Source organism: Callospermophilus lateralis, chromosome 18 (genome assembly GCF_048772815.1).
Source record: "Callospermophilus lateralis isolate mCalLat2 chromosome 18, mCalLat2.hap1, whole genome shotgun sequence".
Lineage (NCBI taxonomy): Eukaryota > Metazoa > Chordata > Mammalia > Rodentia > Sciuridae > Callospermophilus > Callospermophilus lateralis.
The window spans coordinates 25609375-25625470 of NC_135322.1; positions in this window are offsets into that span (position 1 = coordinate 25609375).

Genomic DNA, 16096 nt, shown 5'->3' on the forward strand with positions numbered 1-16096 from the left:
CTGGTATTTCGCAAACACGTGATTTCTTAGAAGCTTGGCAACCCCTATCAATGGAAGTGCTTTTCCACAGTCTCTGCTTGGGGCTACTTAAAGAGGAAACAAATCATAGAGACAAAACTGAGAACTACGTTTTGGTCAAGTTTCAAAGAGGTTCGACAAACCATGTTGGATTTAGAGTTCCAAATTAATGTATCTATATAGGAGAGAACAGAGGAAAACCTAAATATAAGAACTGCTACTGTAGACGAACGCTTCAACCTAGAAGAACTAAATTTGGTGAGCCAAGTGGGATTTGTGTACTGATCATTACCACCAAGTATCATCAAGTTTGGGTGAAAAAATATTTGCTGGTATTTCGGAAACTCGTTATTTCTTGGAAGTTTGGAAACCCCTCTCAATGAAAGTGCTTTTCCACAGTCTGTGCCTAGGGCTACTTGAAGAGGAAACAAACAATAGAGACACAACTGACTACTCCTTTATTTTGTCAAGTTTCAAAGAGCTACTACAAACCATGTTGGATTTAGAGTTCCAAATTCATCTATCTATATAGGAGAAAACAGAGTGAAACCTAAATATAAAAACTGCTACTGTAGACGAACGCTTACCTGGAAGAAAAAAATTTGAGCCAATTGGGATTTGTGTACTGATCATTACCACCAAGGATCATCAAGATTGGGTGAAAAAATTTTTGCTGGTTTTTTGGAAACTCGTGATTTCTTAGAAGCTTGCCAACCCCTCTCAATTAAAATGCTTTTCCACAGTCTGTGCCTAGGGCTACTTGAAGAGGAAACAAACCATAGAGACATAACTGAGAACTTCTTTATTTTGTCAACTTTCAAAGAGCTACAACAAACCATGTTGGATTTAGAGTTCCAAATTCATCTATCTATACAGAAGAGAACAGAGGGAAACCTAAATATAAAAACTGCTACTGTAGACGAACGCTTCAACCCAGAAGAACACAATTTTGAGCCAAGTGGGATTTGTGTACTGATCATTACCACCACGTATCATCAAGATTGGGTGAAAAAATATTTGCCTGTGTTTCGGAAACTCGTTATTTCTCAGAAGCTTGGCAACCCCTCTCAATGAAAGTGCTTTTCAACAGTCTGTGCCTAGGGCTACTTGAAGAGGAAACAAACCAAGGAGACAAAACTGAGAACTACTTTTTTTGGTCAAGTTTCAAAGAGCTACTACAAACCATGTTGGATTTAGAGTTCCAAATTCATCTATCTATATAGGAGAGAACAGAGGGAAACCTAAATATAAAAAATGCCTCTGTAGACGAACGCTTCAACCTAGAAGAACACAATTTGGTGAGCCAAGTGGGATTTGTGTACTGGTCATTACCACCACGTATCAACAAGATTGGGTGAAAAAATATTTGCTGGTATATTGGAAACTCGTAATTCCTCGTAAGCTTGGCAACCTCTTTCAATGAAAGTGCTTTTCCACAGTCTCTGCTTAGGGCTACTTGAAGAGGAAACAAACCACAGAGACAAATCTGGGAACTACTTTATTTTGTCAAGTTTCAATGAGCTACTACAAACCATGTTGGATTTAGAGTTCCAAATTCATCTATCTATACAGGAGAGAACAGAGTGAAACCTAAATATAAAAAATGCTAATGTAGACGAACCCTTCAAACTAGAAGAACAAAATTTGGTGAGCCCAGTGGGATTTGTGTACTGATCATTACCATGAAGTAACATCCCGATTGGGTGAAAAAATATTTGCTGGTATTTCGCAAACACGTGATTTCTTAGAAGCTTGGCAACCCCTATCAATGGAAGTGCTTTTCCACAGTCTCTGCTTGGGGCTACTTAAAGAGGAAACAAATCATAGAGACAAAACTGAGAACTACGTTTTGGTCAAGTTTCTAAGAGGTTCGACAAACCATGTTGGATTTAGAGTTCCAAATTAATGTATCTATATAGGAGAGAACAGAGGAAAACCTAAATATAAGAACTGCTACTGTAGACGAACGCTTCAACCTAGAAGAACTAAATTTGGTGAGCCAAGTGGGATTTGTGTACTGATCATTACCACCAATTATCATCAAGTTTGGGTGAAAAAATATTTGCTGGTATTTCGGAAACTCGTTATTTCCTGGAAGTTTGTTAACCCCTCTCAATGAAAGTGCTTTTCCACAGTCTGTGCCTAGGGCTACTTGAAGAGGAAACAAACCATAGAGACACAACTGACTACTCCTTTATTTTGTCAAGTTTCAAAGAGCTACTACAAACCATGTTGGATTTAGAGTTCCAAATTCATCTATCTATATAGGAGAAAACAGAGTGAAACCTAAATATAAAAACTGCTACTGTAGACGAACGCTTACCTAGAAGAAAAAAATTTGGTGTGCCAAGTGGGATTTGTGTACTGATCATTACCACCAAGGATCATCAAGATTGGGTGAAAAAATTTTTGCTGGTTTTTCGGAAACTCGTGATTTCTTAGAAGCTTGCCAACCCCTCTCAATTAAAATGCTTTTCCACAGTCTGTGCCTAGGGCTACTTGAAGAGGAAACAAACCATAGAGACATAACTGAGAACTTCTTTATTTTGTCAAGTTTCAAAGAGCTACAACAAACCATGTTGGATTTAGAGTTCCAAATTCATCTATCTATACAGGAGAGAACAGAGGGAAACCTAAATATAAAAACTGCTACTGTAGACGAACGCTTCAACCCAGAAGAACACAATTTTGAGCCAAGTGGGATTTGTGTACTGATCATTACCACCACGTATCATCAAGATTGGGTGAAAAAATATTTGCCTGTATTTCGGAAACTCGTTATTTCTCAGAAGCTTGGCAACCCCTCTCAATGAAAGTGCTTTTCAACAGTCTGTGCCTAGGGCTACTTGAAGAGGAAACAAACCATAGAGACAAAACTGAGAACTACTTTTTTTGGTCAAGTTTCAAAGAGCTACTACAAACCATGTTGGATTTAGAGTTCCAAATTCATCTATCTATATAGGAGAGAACAGAGGGAAACCTAAATATAAAAAATGCCTCTGTAGACGACCGCTTCAACCTAGAAGAACACAATTTGGTGAGCCAAGTGGGATTTGTGTACTGGTCATTACCACCACGTATCAACAAGATTGGGTGAAAAAATATTTGCTGGTATATTGGAAACTCGTAATTCCTCGTAAGCTTGGCAACCTCTTTCAATGAAAGTGCTTTTCCACAGTCTCTGATTAGGGCTACTTGAAGAGGAAACAAACCACAGAGACAAATCTGGGAACTACTTTATTTTGTCAAGTTTCAATGAGCTACTACAAACCATTATGGATTTAGAGTTCCAAATTCATCTATCTATATAGGAGAGAACAGAGTGGAACCTAAATATAAACACTGCCACTGTAGACGAACGCTTCAACCTAGAAGAACAAAATTTGGTGAGCCAACTGGGATTTGTGTACTCATCATTACCACGAAGCATCATCAAGACTGGGTGAAAAAATATTTGCTGGTATTTCGGAAACTCGTTAATTCTTAGAAGCTTGGCAACCCATCTCAATGAAAATGCTTTTCCACAGTCTGTGCCTAGGGCTACGTGAAGAGGAAACAAACCATAGAGACAAAAGTGAAAACTCCTTTATTTTCTCAAGTTTCAGAGAGCTACTACAAACCATGTTGGATTCAGAGTTCCAAATTTATCTATCTATATAAAAGAGAACAGAGAGAAACCTAAAAATAAAAACTGCTACTGTAAATGAACGCTTCAACCTAGAAGAACACAATTTGGTGAGCCAAGAGGGATTTGTGTGCTGGTCATTACCACCACGTATCATCAAGAATGGTTGAAAAAATATTTGCTGGTATTTTGGAAACTCGTAATTTCTTGGATGCTTGGCAACCACTTTCAATGAAATTGCTTTTCCACAGTCTCTGCTGAGGGCTACTTGAAGAGGAAACAAACCATAGAGACAAAACTGAGAACTACTATTTTTTGTCAAGTTTCAATGAGCTACTACAAACCATGTTGGATTTAGAGTTCCAAATTCATCCATCTATATAGGAGAGAACAGAGGAAACCTAAATATAAAAACTGATACTGTAGACGAACGCTTCAAACTAGAGGAACAAAATTTGGTGAGCCAAGTGAGATTTGTGTACTGATCACTAAAACCAAGTATCATCAAGATTGGGTAAAAAAATATATGCTGTTATTTCAGAAACTCGTAATTTCTTAGAAGCTTGGCAACCCCTCACAATGAAAGTGCTTTTCCACAGTCTCTGCTTAGGGGTACTTAAAGAGGAAACAAATCATAGAGACAAAACTGAGAACTATGATGTGGTCAAGTTTCAAAGAGCTACTACAAACCATGTTGGATTACAGTTCCAAATTCATCTATCTATTTAGGAGAGAACAGTGGGAAACCTGTATATAAAAAGTGCTACTCTAGACAAACGCTTCAACCTAGAAGAAAAAAGTTTGGCTCTCCAAGTGGGATTTGTGAACTGATCATTACCACCAAGTATCATCAAGATTGGGTGAAAAAATATTTGCTGGTATTTCGGAAACTCTTTATTTCTTAGAAGCTTCGCAACCCCTCTCAGTGAAAGTGCTTTTCCACAGTCTGTGCCTAGGGCTACTTGAAGAGGAAACAAACGATAGAGACAAAACTGAGAACTCCTTTACTTTGTCAAGTTTCAAAGAACTACTACAATACATGTTGGATTTAGAGTTCCAAATTCATCTATCTAAATAGGAGAGAACAGAGGGAAACCTAAATACAAAAACTGCTACTGTAGACGAACGCTTCAAACTAGAAGAACAAAATTTTGTGAGCCAAGTGGGATTTGAGTACTGATCATTAGCACCGAGTATCATCATGATTGGGTGAAAAAATATTTGCTGGTATTTCAGATATTCGTAATTTCTTGGAAGCTTGGCAACCACTTTCAATGAAATTGCTTTTCCACAGTCTGTGCCTAGGGCTACTTGAAGAGGAAACAAAAAATAGAGACAAAACTGAGAACTCCTTTATTTTGTCAAGTTTCAAAGAGCTACTACAAACCATGTTGAATTTAGAGTTCCAACTTCATTTATCTATATAGGAGAGAACAGAGGGAAACCTAAACATAAAAACTGCTACTGTAGTCGAACGCTTAAACGTAGAAGACCAAATTTGGTGAGCCAAGTAGGATTTGTGTACTGATCATTACCACCAAGTATAATCAAGATTGGGTGAAAAAATATTTGCTGGTATTTCGGAAATCATATTTTCTTGGAAGCGTGGCAACCACTTTCAATGAAAGTGGTTTTCCACAGTCTGTGCCTAGGGCAACTTGAAGCGGAAACAAACCATAGAGACAAAACTGACAACTCCTTTATTTTGTCAAGTTTCAAAGAGCTACTACAAACCATGTTGGATTTAGAATTCCAAATTCATCTATCTATATAAAAGAGAACAGAGTGAAACCTAAAAATAAAAACTGCTATTGTAAACGAACGCTTCACCCTAGAAGAACAACATTTGGTGAGCCAATTGGGATTTGTGGACTTGTCATTACCACCACGTATCATCAAGATTGGGTGAAAGACTATTTGCTGGTATTTCGGAAACTCGTAATTTCTTGGAAGATTGGCAACCCCTTTGAATGAAAGTGCTTTTCCACAGTCTCTGCTTAGTGCTACTTGAAGAGGAACCAAACCATAGAGACAAAACTGAGAACTACTTTTTTTTGTCACGTTTCAAAGAGCTACTAAAAACCATGTTGGATTTAGAGTTCCAAATTCATCTATCTATATAGGAGAGAACAGAGGGAAACCTAAACATATAAACTGCTATTGTAGACGAACGCTTCAAACAAGAAGAAAAAATTTGGTGAGCCAAGTGGGATTTGAGTACTGATCACTACTAAAACGTATCATCAAGATTGGGTGAAAAAATATTTGCTGGCATTTCGGAAACTAGTTATTTCTTAGAAGATTGGCAACCCCTCTCAATGAAAGTGCTTTTCCTCAGTCTGTGCCTAGGGCTACTTCAAGCGGAAAAAAACCATAGAGACAAAACTGAGAACTCCTTTATTTTCTCAAGTTTAAAAGAGCTACTACAAACCATGTTGGATTTAGAGTTCAAAATTCATCTATCTATATATGAGAGAACAGAGGGAAACCTAAATATAAAAACTGCTACTGTAGACGAACCCTTCAACCTAGAAGAACACAATTTGGTGAGCCAAGTGGGATTTGTGTACTGATCATTACCAACACGTAGCATCAAGATTGGGTGAAAAAATATTTGCTGGTATTTCGGAAACTCGTAATTTTTTGAAAGTTTTGCAACCCCTTTCAATGAAAGTGCTTTTCCACAGTCACTTATTAGGGCTGCTTGAAGAGAAAACAAATCATAGAGACAAAACTGAGAACTACTTTTTTCGTCAAGTTTCAAAGAGCTACTACAACCCATGTTGGATTTAGAGTTCCAAATTCATCTACTTATATAGGAGAGAACAGAGGGAAACCTAAAATATAAACTGCTACTGTAAACGAACGCTTCAAACTAGAAGAAAAAATTTGGTGAGCCTAGTGAGATTTGTGTACTTGTCCTTACCACCACGTATCATCAAGTTTGGGTGAAAAAATATTTGCTGGTATTTTGGATACTCGTAATTTCTTGGAACCTTGGCAACCAGTTTCAATGAAAGTGCTTTTCCACAGTCTGTGCACAGGGCTACTGGAAGAGGAAACAAACCATAGAGACAAAACTAAAAAATATTTTTTTTGTCAAGTTTCAAAGAGCTACTACAAACCATGTTGGATTTAGAGTTCCAAATTCAACTATCTATATAGGAGAGAACAGAGGGAAACCTAAATATAAAAACTGCTACTGTAGACGAACGCTTCCACCTAAAAGAACACAATTTGGTGAGCTAAGTGGGATTTGTGTACTGATCATTACCACCAAGTATCATCAAGATTGGGTGAAAAAATATTTGCTGGTATTTCAGAAACTCGTAATTTCGTAGAAGCTTGGCCACCCCTCTCAATGAAAGTGCTTTTCCACAGTCTGTGCCTAGGGCTACTTGAAGAGGAAACAAACCATAGAGACAAAACTGAGAACTACTTTTTTTTGTCACGTTTCAAAGAGCTACTACAAACCATGTTGGATTTAGAGTTCCAAATTCATCTATTTATACAGAAGAGAACAGAGGGAAACCTAAACATAAAAACTGCTACTGTAGACGAACGCTTCAACCTAGAAGAAAAAATTTTGGTGAGCCAAGTGGGATTTGTGTACTGATCACTACCAAAACGTATCATCAAGATTGGGTGAAAAAATATTTGCTGGCATTTCGGAAACTCGTTATTTCTTAGAAGATTGGCAACCCCTCTCAATGAAAGTGCTTTTCCACAGTCTGTGCCTAGGGCTACTTGAAGTGGAAACAAACCATAGAGACAAAACTGAGAACTCCTTTATTTTCTCAAGTTTAAAAGAGCTACTACAAACCATGTTGGATTTAGAGTTCCAAATTCATCTATCTATATATGAGAAAACATAGGGAAACCTAAATATAAAAACTGCTACGGTAGACGAACCCTTCAACCTAGAAGAACACAATTTGGTGAGCCAAGTGGGATTTGTGTACTGATCATTACCAACACGTAGCATCAAGATTGGGTGAAAAAATTTTGCTGGTATTTCGGAAACTCGCAATTTCTTGAAAGCTTGGCAACACCTTTCAATGAAAGTGCTTTTCCACAGTCACTTATTAGGGCTGCTTGAAGAGGAAACAAATCATGGAGACAAAACTGAGAACTACTTTTCTTGTCAAGTTTCAAAGAGCTACTGCAAACCATGATGGATTTAGAGTTCCAAATTCATCTATTTATACAGAAGAGAACAGAGGGAAACCTGAATATAAAAACTGCTACTGTAGTCGAACGCTTCAAGGTAGAAGACCAAATTTGGTGAGCCAAGTAGGATTTGTGTACTGATCATTACCACCAAGTATAATCAAGATTGGGTGAAAAAATATTTGCTGGTATTTCGGAAACTCGTAATTTCTTGGAAGCTTGGCAACCCCTCTCAATGAAAGTGCTTTTCCACAGTCTGTGCCTAGGGCTACTTGAAGAGGAAACAAAAAATAGAGACAAAACTGAGAACTCCTTTATTTTGTCAAGTTTCAAAGAGCTACTACAAACCATGTTGAATTTAGAGTTCCAACTTCATTTATCTATATAGGAGAGAACAGAGGGAAACCTAAACATAAAAACTGCTACTGTAGTCGAACGCTTAAACGTAGAAGACCAAATTTGGTGAGCCAAGTAGGATTTGTGTACTGATCATTACCACCAAGTATAATCAAGATTGGGTGAAAAAATATTTGCTGGTATTTCGGAAATCATATTTTCTTGGAAGCGTGGCAACCACTTTCAATGAAAGTGGTTTTCCACAGTCTGTGCCTAGGGCAACTTGAAGCGGAAACAAACCATAGAGACAAAACTGACAACTCCTTTATTTTGTCAAGTTTCAAAGAGCTACTACAAACCATGTTGGATTTAGAATTCCAAATTCATCTATCTATATAAAAGAGAACAAAGTGAAACCTAAAAATAAAAACTGCTATTGTAAACGAACGCTTCACCCTAGAAGAACAACATTTGGTGAGCCAAGTGGGATTTGTGGACTTGTCATTACCACCACGTATCATCAAGATTGGGTGAAAGACTATTTGCTGGTATTTCGGAAACTCGTAATTTCTTGGAAGATTGGCAACCCCTTTGAATGAAAGTGCTTTTCCACAGTCTCTGCTTAGTGCTACTTGAAGAGGAACCAAACCATAGAGACAAAACTGAGAACTACTTTTTTTTGTCACGTTTCAAAGAGCTACTAAAAACCATGTTGGATTTAGAGTTCCAAATTCATCTATCTATATAGGAGAGAACAGAGGGAAACCTAAACATATAAACTGCTATTGTAGACGAACGCTTCAAACAAGAAGAAAAAATTTGGTGAGCCAAGTGGGATTTGAGTACTGATCACTACTAAAACGTATCATCAAGATTGGGTGAAAAAATATTTGCTGGCATTTCGGAAACTAGTTATTTCTTAGAAGATTGGCAACCCCTCTCAATGAAAGTGCTTTTCCTCAGTCTGTGCCTAGGGCTACTTCAAGCGGAAAAAAACCATAGAGACAAAACTGAGAACTCCTTTATTTTCTCAAGTTTAAAAGAGCTACTACAAACCATGTTGGATTTAGAGTTCAAAATTCATCTATCTATATATGAGAGAACAGAGGGAAACCTAAATATAAAAACTGCTACTGTAGACGAACCCTTCAACCTAGAAGAACACAATTTGGTGAGCCAAGTGGGATTTGTGTACTGATCATTACCAACACGTAGCATCAAGATTGGGTGAAAAAATATTTGCTGGTATTTCGGAAACTCGTAATTTTTTGAAAGTTTTGCAACCCCTTTCAATGAAAGTGCTTTTCCACAGTCACTTATTAGGGCTGCTTGAAGAGAAAACAAATCATAGAGACAAAACTGAGAACTACTTTTTTTGTCAAGTTTCAAAGAGCTACTACAACCCATGTTGGATTTAGAGTTCCAAATTCATCTACTTATATAGGAGAGAACAGAGGGAAACCTAAAATATAAACTGCTACTGTAAACGAACGCTTCAAACTAGAAGAAAAAATTTGGTGAGCCTAGTGAGATTTGTGTACTTGTCCTTACCACCACGTATCATCAAGTTTGGGTGAAAAAATATTTGCTGGTATTTTGGATACTCGTAATTTCTTGGAACCTTGGCAACCAGTTTCAATGAAAGTGCTTTTCCACAGTCTGTGCACAGGGCTACTGGAAGAGGAAACAAACCATAGAGACAAAACTAAAAAATATTTTTTTTGTCAAGTTTCAAAGAGCTACTACAAACCATGTTGGATTTAGAGTTCCAAATTCAACTATCTATATAGGAGAGAATAGAGGGGGAAACCTAAATATAAAAACTGCTACTGTAGACGAACGCTTCCACCTAAAAGAACACAATTTGGTGAGCTAAGTGGGATTTGTGTACTGATCATTACCACCAAGTATCATCAAGATTGGGTGAAAAAATATTTGCTGGTATTTCAGAAACTCGTAATTTCGTAGAAGCTTGGCCACCCCTCTCAATGAAAGTGCTTTTCCACAGTCTGTGCCTAGGGCTACTTGAAGAGGAAACAAACCATAGAGACAAAACTGAGAACTACTTTTTTTTGTCACGTTTCAAAGAGCTACTACAAACCATGTTGGATTTAGAGTTCCAAATTCATCTATTTATACAGAAGAGAACAGAGGGAAACCTAAACATAAAAACTGCTACTGTAGACGAACGCTTCAACCTAGAAGAAAAAATTTTGGTGAGCCAAGTGGGATTTGTGTACTGATCACTACCAAAACGTATCATCAAGATTGGGTGAAAAAATATTTGCTGGCATTTCGGAAACTCGTTATTTCTTAGAAGATTGGCAACCCCTCTCAATGAAAGTGCTTTTCCACAGTCTGTGCCTAGGGCTACTTGAAGTGGAAACAAACCATAGAGACAAAACTGAGAACTCCTTTATTTTCTCAAGTTTAAAAGAGCTACTACAAACCATGTTGGATTTAGAGTTCCAAATTCATCTATCTATATATGAGAAAACATAGGGAAACCTAAATATAAAAACTGCTACGGTAGACGAACCCTTCAACCTAGAAGAACACAATTTGGTGAGCCAAGTGGGATTTGTGTACTGATCATTACCAACACGTAGCATCAAGATTGGGTGAAAAAATTTTGCTGGTATTTCGGAAACTCGCAATTTCTTGAAAGCTTGGCAACACCTTTCAATGAAAGTGCTTTTCCACAGTCACTTATTAGGGCTGCTTGAAGAGGAAACAAATCATGGAGACAAAACTGAGAACTACTTTTCTTGTCAAGTTTCAAAGAGCTACTGCAAACCATGATGGATTTAGAGTTCCAAATTCATCTATTTATACAGAAGAGAACAGAGGGAAACCTGAATATAAAAACTGCTACTGTAGTCGAACGCTTCAAGGTAGAAGACCAAATTTGGTGAGCCAAGTAGGATTTGTGTACTGATCATTACCACCAAGTATAATCAAGATTGGGTGAAAAAATATTTGCTGGTATTTCGGAAACTCGTAATTTCTTGGAAGCTTGGCAACCCCTCTCAATGAAAGTGCTTTTCCACAGTCTGTGCCTACGGCTACTTGAAGCGGAAACAAACCATAGAGACAAAACTGAGAACTCCTTTATTTTGTCAAGTTTCAAAGAGCTACTACAAACCATGTTGGATTTAGAGTTCCAAATTCATCTATCTATATAGGAGAGAACAGAGTGAAATAAAATAAAAACTGCTACTGTAAACGAAAGCTTCAACCAAAAGAACAAAATTTGGTGAGCCTAGTGAGATTTGTGTACTTGTCATTACCACCACGTATCATCAAGTTTGGGTGAAAAAATATTTGCTGGTATTTCGGAAACTCGTAATTTCTTGAAAGCTTGGCAACCACTTTCAATGAAAGCCTTTTCCACAGTCTGTGCATAGGGCTACATGAAGAGGAAACAAAGCTTAGAGACAAAACTGAGAACTACATTTTTTTGTCAAGTTTCAAAAAGCTACTACAAACCATGTTGCATTTAGAGTTCCAAATTCATCTATCTATACAAGAGAGAACAGAGTGAAACCTAAAAATAAAAACTGCTACTATAAAGGAACGCTTTATCCTAAAAGAACAAAATTTGGTGAGCCAAGTGGGATTTGTGTACTTTTCATTACCACCACGTATCATCAAGATTGGGTGAAAAAATATTTGCTGGTATTTCGGAAACTCGTAATTTCTTGGAAGCTTGGCAATCCCTTCAATGAAAGTGCTTTTCCACAGTCTCTGCTTAGGGCTACTTAAAGAGGAAACAAATCATGGAGACAAAACTGAGATCTATGTTTTGGTCAAGTTTCAAAGAGCTACTACAAATCATGTTGGATTTAGAGTTCCAAATTCATATATCTATATAGGAGAGAACAGAGGGAAACCTAAATACAAAAACTGCTACTGTAGACGAATGCTTCAACCTAGAAGAACAAAATTTGTTGACCCAAGTGGGACTTGTGTTCTGATCATTACCATAAAGTATCATCAAGTTTGGGTGGAAAAATATTTGCTGGTATTTCGGAAACTCGTTATTTCTTGGAACCTTGGAAAGCCCTCTCAATGAAAGTGTTTATCCACAGTCTTTGCCTGGGCCTACTTGAAGAGGAAAGAAACCATAGAGACATAACTGAGAACTACGTTTTGGTCAAGTTTTAAAGAGCTACTATAAACCATGTTGGATTTAGAGTTCCAAATTCATCTATCTATACAGGAGAGAACAGAGGGAAACCTAATTATAAAAACTGCTACTATACACGAACGCTTCAAACTAGAAGAACAAAATTTTGTGAGCCAAGTGGGATTTCCGTACTGATCATTAGCACCAAGTATCATCAAGATTGGGTGAAAAAATATTTGCTGGTATTTCAGAAATTCGTAATCTTGAAAGCTTGGCAACCACTTTCAATGAAAGTCCTTTTCCACAGTCTGTGCCTAGGGCTACTTGAAGAGGAAACAAAAAATAGAGACAAAACTGAGAACTCCTTTATTTTGTCAAGTTTCAAAGAGCTACTACAAACCATGATGGATTTAGAGTTCCAACTTCATCTATCTATATAGGAGAGAACAGAGGGAAACCTAAACATATAAACTGCTACTGTAGACGAACGCTTCAACCTAGAAGAACAAAATTTGGTGAGCCAAGTGGGATTTGTGTACTGATCACTACTAAAACGTATCATCAAGATTGGGTGAAAAAATATTTGCTGGCATTTCGGAAACTAGTTATTTCTTAGAAGATTGGCAACCCCTCTCAATGAAAGTGCTTTTCCACAGTCTGTGCCTAGGGCTACTTCAAGCGGAAACAAACCATAGAGACAAAACTGAGAACTCCTTTATTTTCTCAAGTTTAAAAGAGCTACTACAAACCATGTTGGATTTAGAGTTCAAAATTCATCTATCTATATATGAGAGAACAGAGGGAAACCTAAATATAAAAACTGCTACTGTAGACGAAACCTTCAAATTAGAAGAACACAATTTGGTGAGCCAAGTGGGATTTGTGTACTGATCATTACAAACACGTAGCATCAAGATTGGGTGAAAAAATATTTGCTGGTATTTCGGAAACTCGTAATTTTTTGAAAGCTTGGCAACCCCTTTCAATGAAAGTGCTTTTGCACAGTCACTTATTAGGGCTGCTTGAAGAGGAAACAAATCATAGAGACAAAACTGAGAACTACTTTTTTTCCTCAAGTTTCAAAGAGCTAGTTCAAACCATGTTGGATTTAGTGTTCCAAATTCATCTATCTATATAGGAGAGAACAGAGTGAAACTTAAAATAAAAACTGCTACTGTAAACGAACGCTTCAACCAAGAAGAACAAAATTTGGTGAGCCTAGTGTGATTTGTGTACTTGTCATTACCACCACGTATCATCAAGTTTGGGTGAAAAAATATTTGCTGGTATTTTGGAAACTCGTAATTTCTTGGAACCTTGGCAACCACTTTCAATGAAAGTGCTTTTCCACAGTCTGTGCACAGGGCTACTGGAAGAGGAAACAAACCATAGAGACAAAACTAAGAAATACTTTTTTTGTCAAATTTCAAAGAGCTACTACAAACCATGTTGGATTTAGAGTTCCAAATTCAACTATCTATATAGGAGAGAACAGAGGGAAACCTAAATGTAAAAACTGCTACTGTAGACGAACGCTTCCACCTAAAAGAACACATTTTGGTGAGCTAAGTGGGATTTGTGTACTGATCATTACCACCAAGTATCATCAAGATTGGGTGAAAAATATTTGCTGGTATTTCAGAAACTCGTAATTTGTAGAAGCTTGGCCACCCCTCTCAATGAAAGTGCTTTTCCACAGTCTGTGCCTAGGGCTACTTGAAGAGGAAACAAACCATAGAGACAAAACTGAGAACTACTTTTTTTTGTCACGTTTCAAAGAGCTACTACAAACCATGTTGGATTTAGAGTTCCACATTCATCTATCTATATAGGAGAGAACATAGGGAAACCTAAACATAAAAACTGCTACTGTAGACGAACGCTTCAACCTAGAAGAAAAAAATTTGGTGAGCCAAGTGGGATTTGTGTACTGATCACTACCAAAACGTATCATCAAGATTGGGTGAAAAAATATTTGCTGGCATTTCGGAAACTCGTTATTTCTTAGAAGATTGGCAACCCCTCTCAATGAAAGTGCTTTTCCACAGTCTGTGCCTAGGGCTACTAGAAGTGGAAACAAACCATAGAGACAAAACTGAGAACTCCTTTATATTCTCAAGTTTAAGAGAGCTACTACAAACCATGTTGGAATTAGAGTTCCAAATTCATCTATCTATATATGAGAGAACATAGGGAAACCTAAATATAAAAACTGCTACAGTAAACGAAACCTTCAACCTAGAAGAACACAATTTGGTGAGCCAAGTGCGATTTGTGTACTGATCATTACCAACACGTAGCATCAAGATTTTGTGAAAAATATTTGCTGGTATTTCGGAAACTCGCAATTTCTTGAAAGCTTGGCAACCCCTTTCAATGAAAGTGCTTTTCCACAGTCACTTATTAGGGCTCCTTGAAGAGGAAAAAGAGGAAACAAATCATGGAGACAAAACTGAGAACTACTTTTCTTGTCAAGTTTCAAAGAGCTACTACAAACCATGTTGGGTTTAGAGTTCCAAATTCATCTATCTATATAGGAGAGAACAGAGGGAAACCAAATATAAAAACTGCTACTGTAGACGAACGCTTCCACCTAGAAGAACAAAATTCGTGAGCCAAGTGGGATTTGTGTACTGATCATTACCACCAAGTATCATCAAGATTGGATGAAAAATATTTGCTGGTATTTCAGAAACTCGTAATTTCTTAGAAGCTTGGCAACCCCTCTCAATGAAAGTGGTCTTCCACAGTTCTGTGCCTAGGGCTACTTGAAGAGGAAACAAACCATAGAGACAAAACTGAGAACTACTTTTTTTTGTCAAGTTTCAAAGAGCTGCTAGAAACCATGTTGGATTTAGAGTTCCAAATTCATCTATCTATATAGGAGAGAACAGAGGGAAACCTAAATATAAAAACTGCTACTCTAGTCGAACGCTTCAACCTAGAAGAACAAATTTGAGGAGCCAAGTAGGATTTGTGTACTGATCATTACCACAAAGTATAATCAAGATTGGGTGAAAAAATATTTGCTGGGATTTCGGAACTCGTTATTTCTTAGAAGCTTGGCTACACCTCTCAATTTAAAGTGCTTTTCCACGGTCTGTGCCTAGGGCTACTTTAAGAGGAAACAAACCATAGAGACAAAACTGAGAACTCCATTATTTTGTCAAGTTTCAAAGAGCTACTACAAACCATCATGGATTTAGAGTTCCAAATCATCTATCAATATAGGAGAGAAAAAAGTTAAACCTAAAAATAAAAACTGCTACTGTAAACGAAAGCTTCAACCTAGAAGAAACAAAATTTGGTGAGCCAAGTGAGATTTTTTTTACTTGTCATTACCACCACGTATCATCAAGTTTGGGTGAAAAAATATTTGCTGGTATTTTGGAAACTTGTAATTTTGGAAGCTTGGCAACCACTTTCAATGAAAGTGCTTTTCCACAGTGTGTGCCTAGGGCTACTTGAAGAGGAAACGAACCATAGAGTTAAAACTGAGAACTCCGTTATTTTGTCAACGTTTCAAAGAGCTACTACAAACCATGTTGAATTTAGAGTTCCAAATTCATCTATCTATATAGAAGAGAACAGAGGGAAACCTAAATATAAAAACTGCTACTGTAGTCGAACGCTTCAACGTAGAAGACCAAATTTGGTGAGCCAAGTAGGATTTGTGTACTGATCATTACCACCAAGTATAATCAAGATTGGGTGAAAAAATATTTGCTGGTATTTCGGAAACTCGTAATTTCTTGGAAGCTTGGCAACCCCTCTCATGAAAGTGCTTTTCCACATTCTGTGCCTAGGGCTACTGAAGC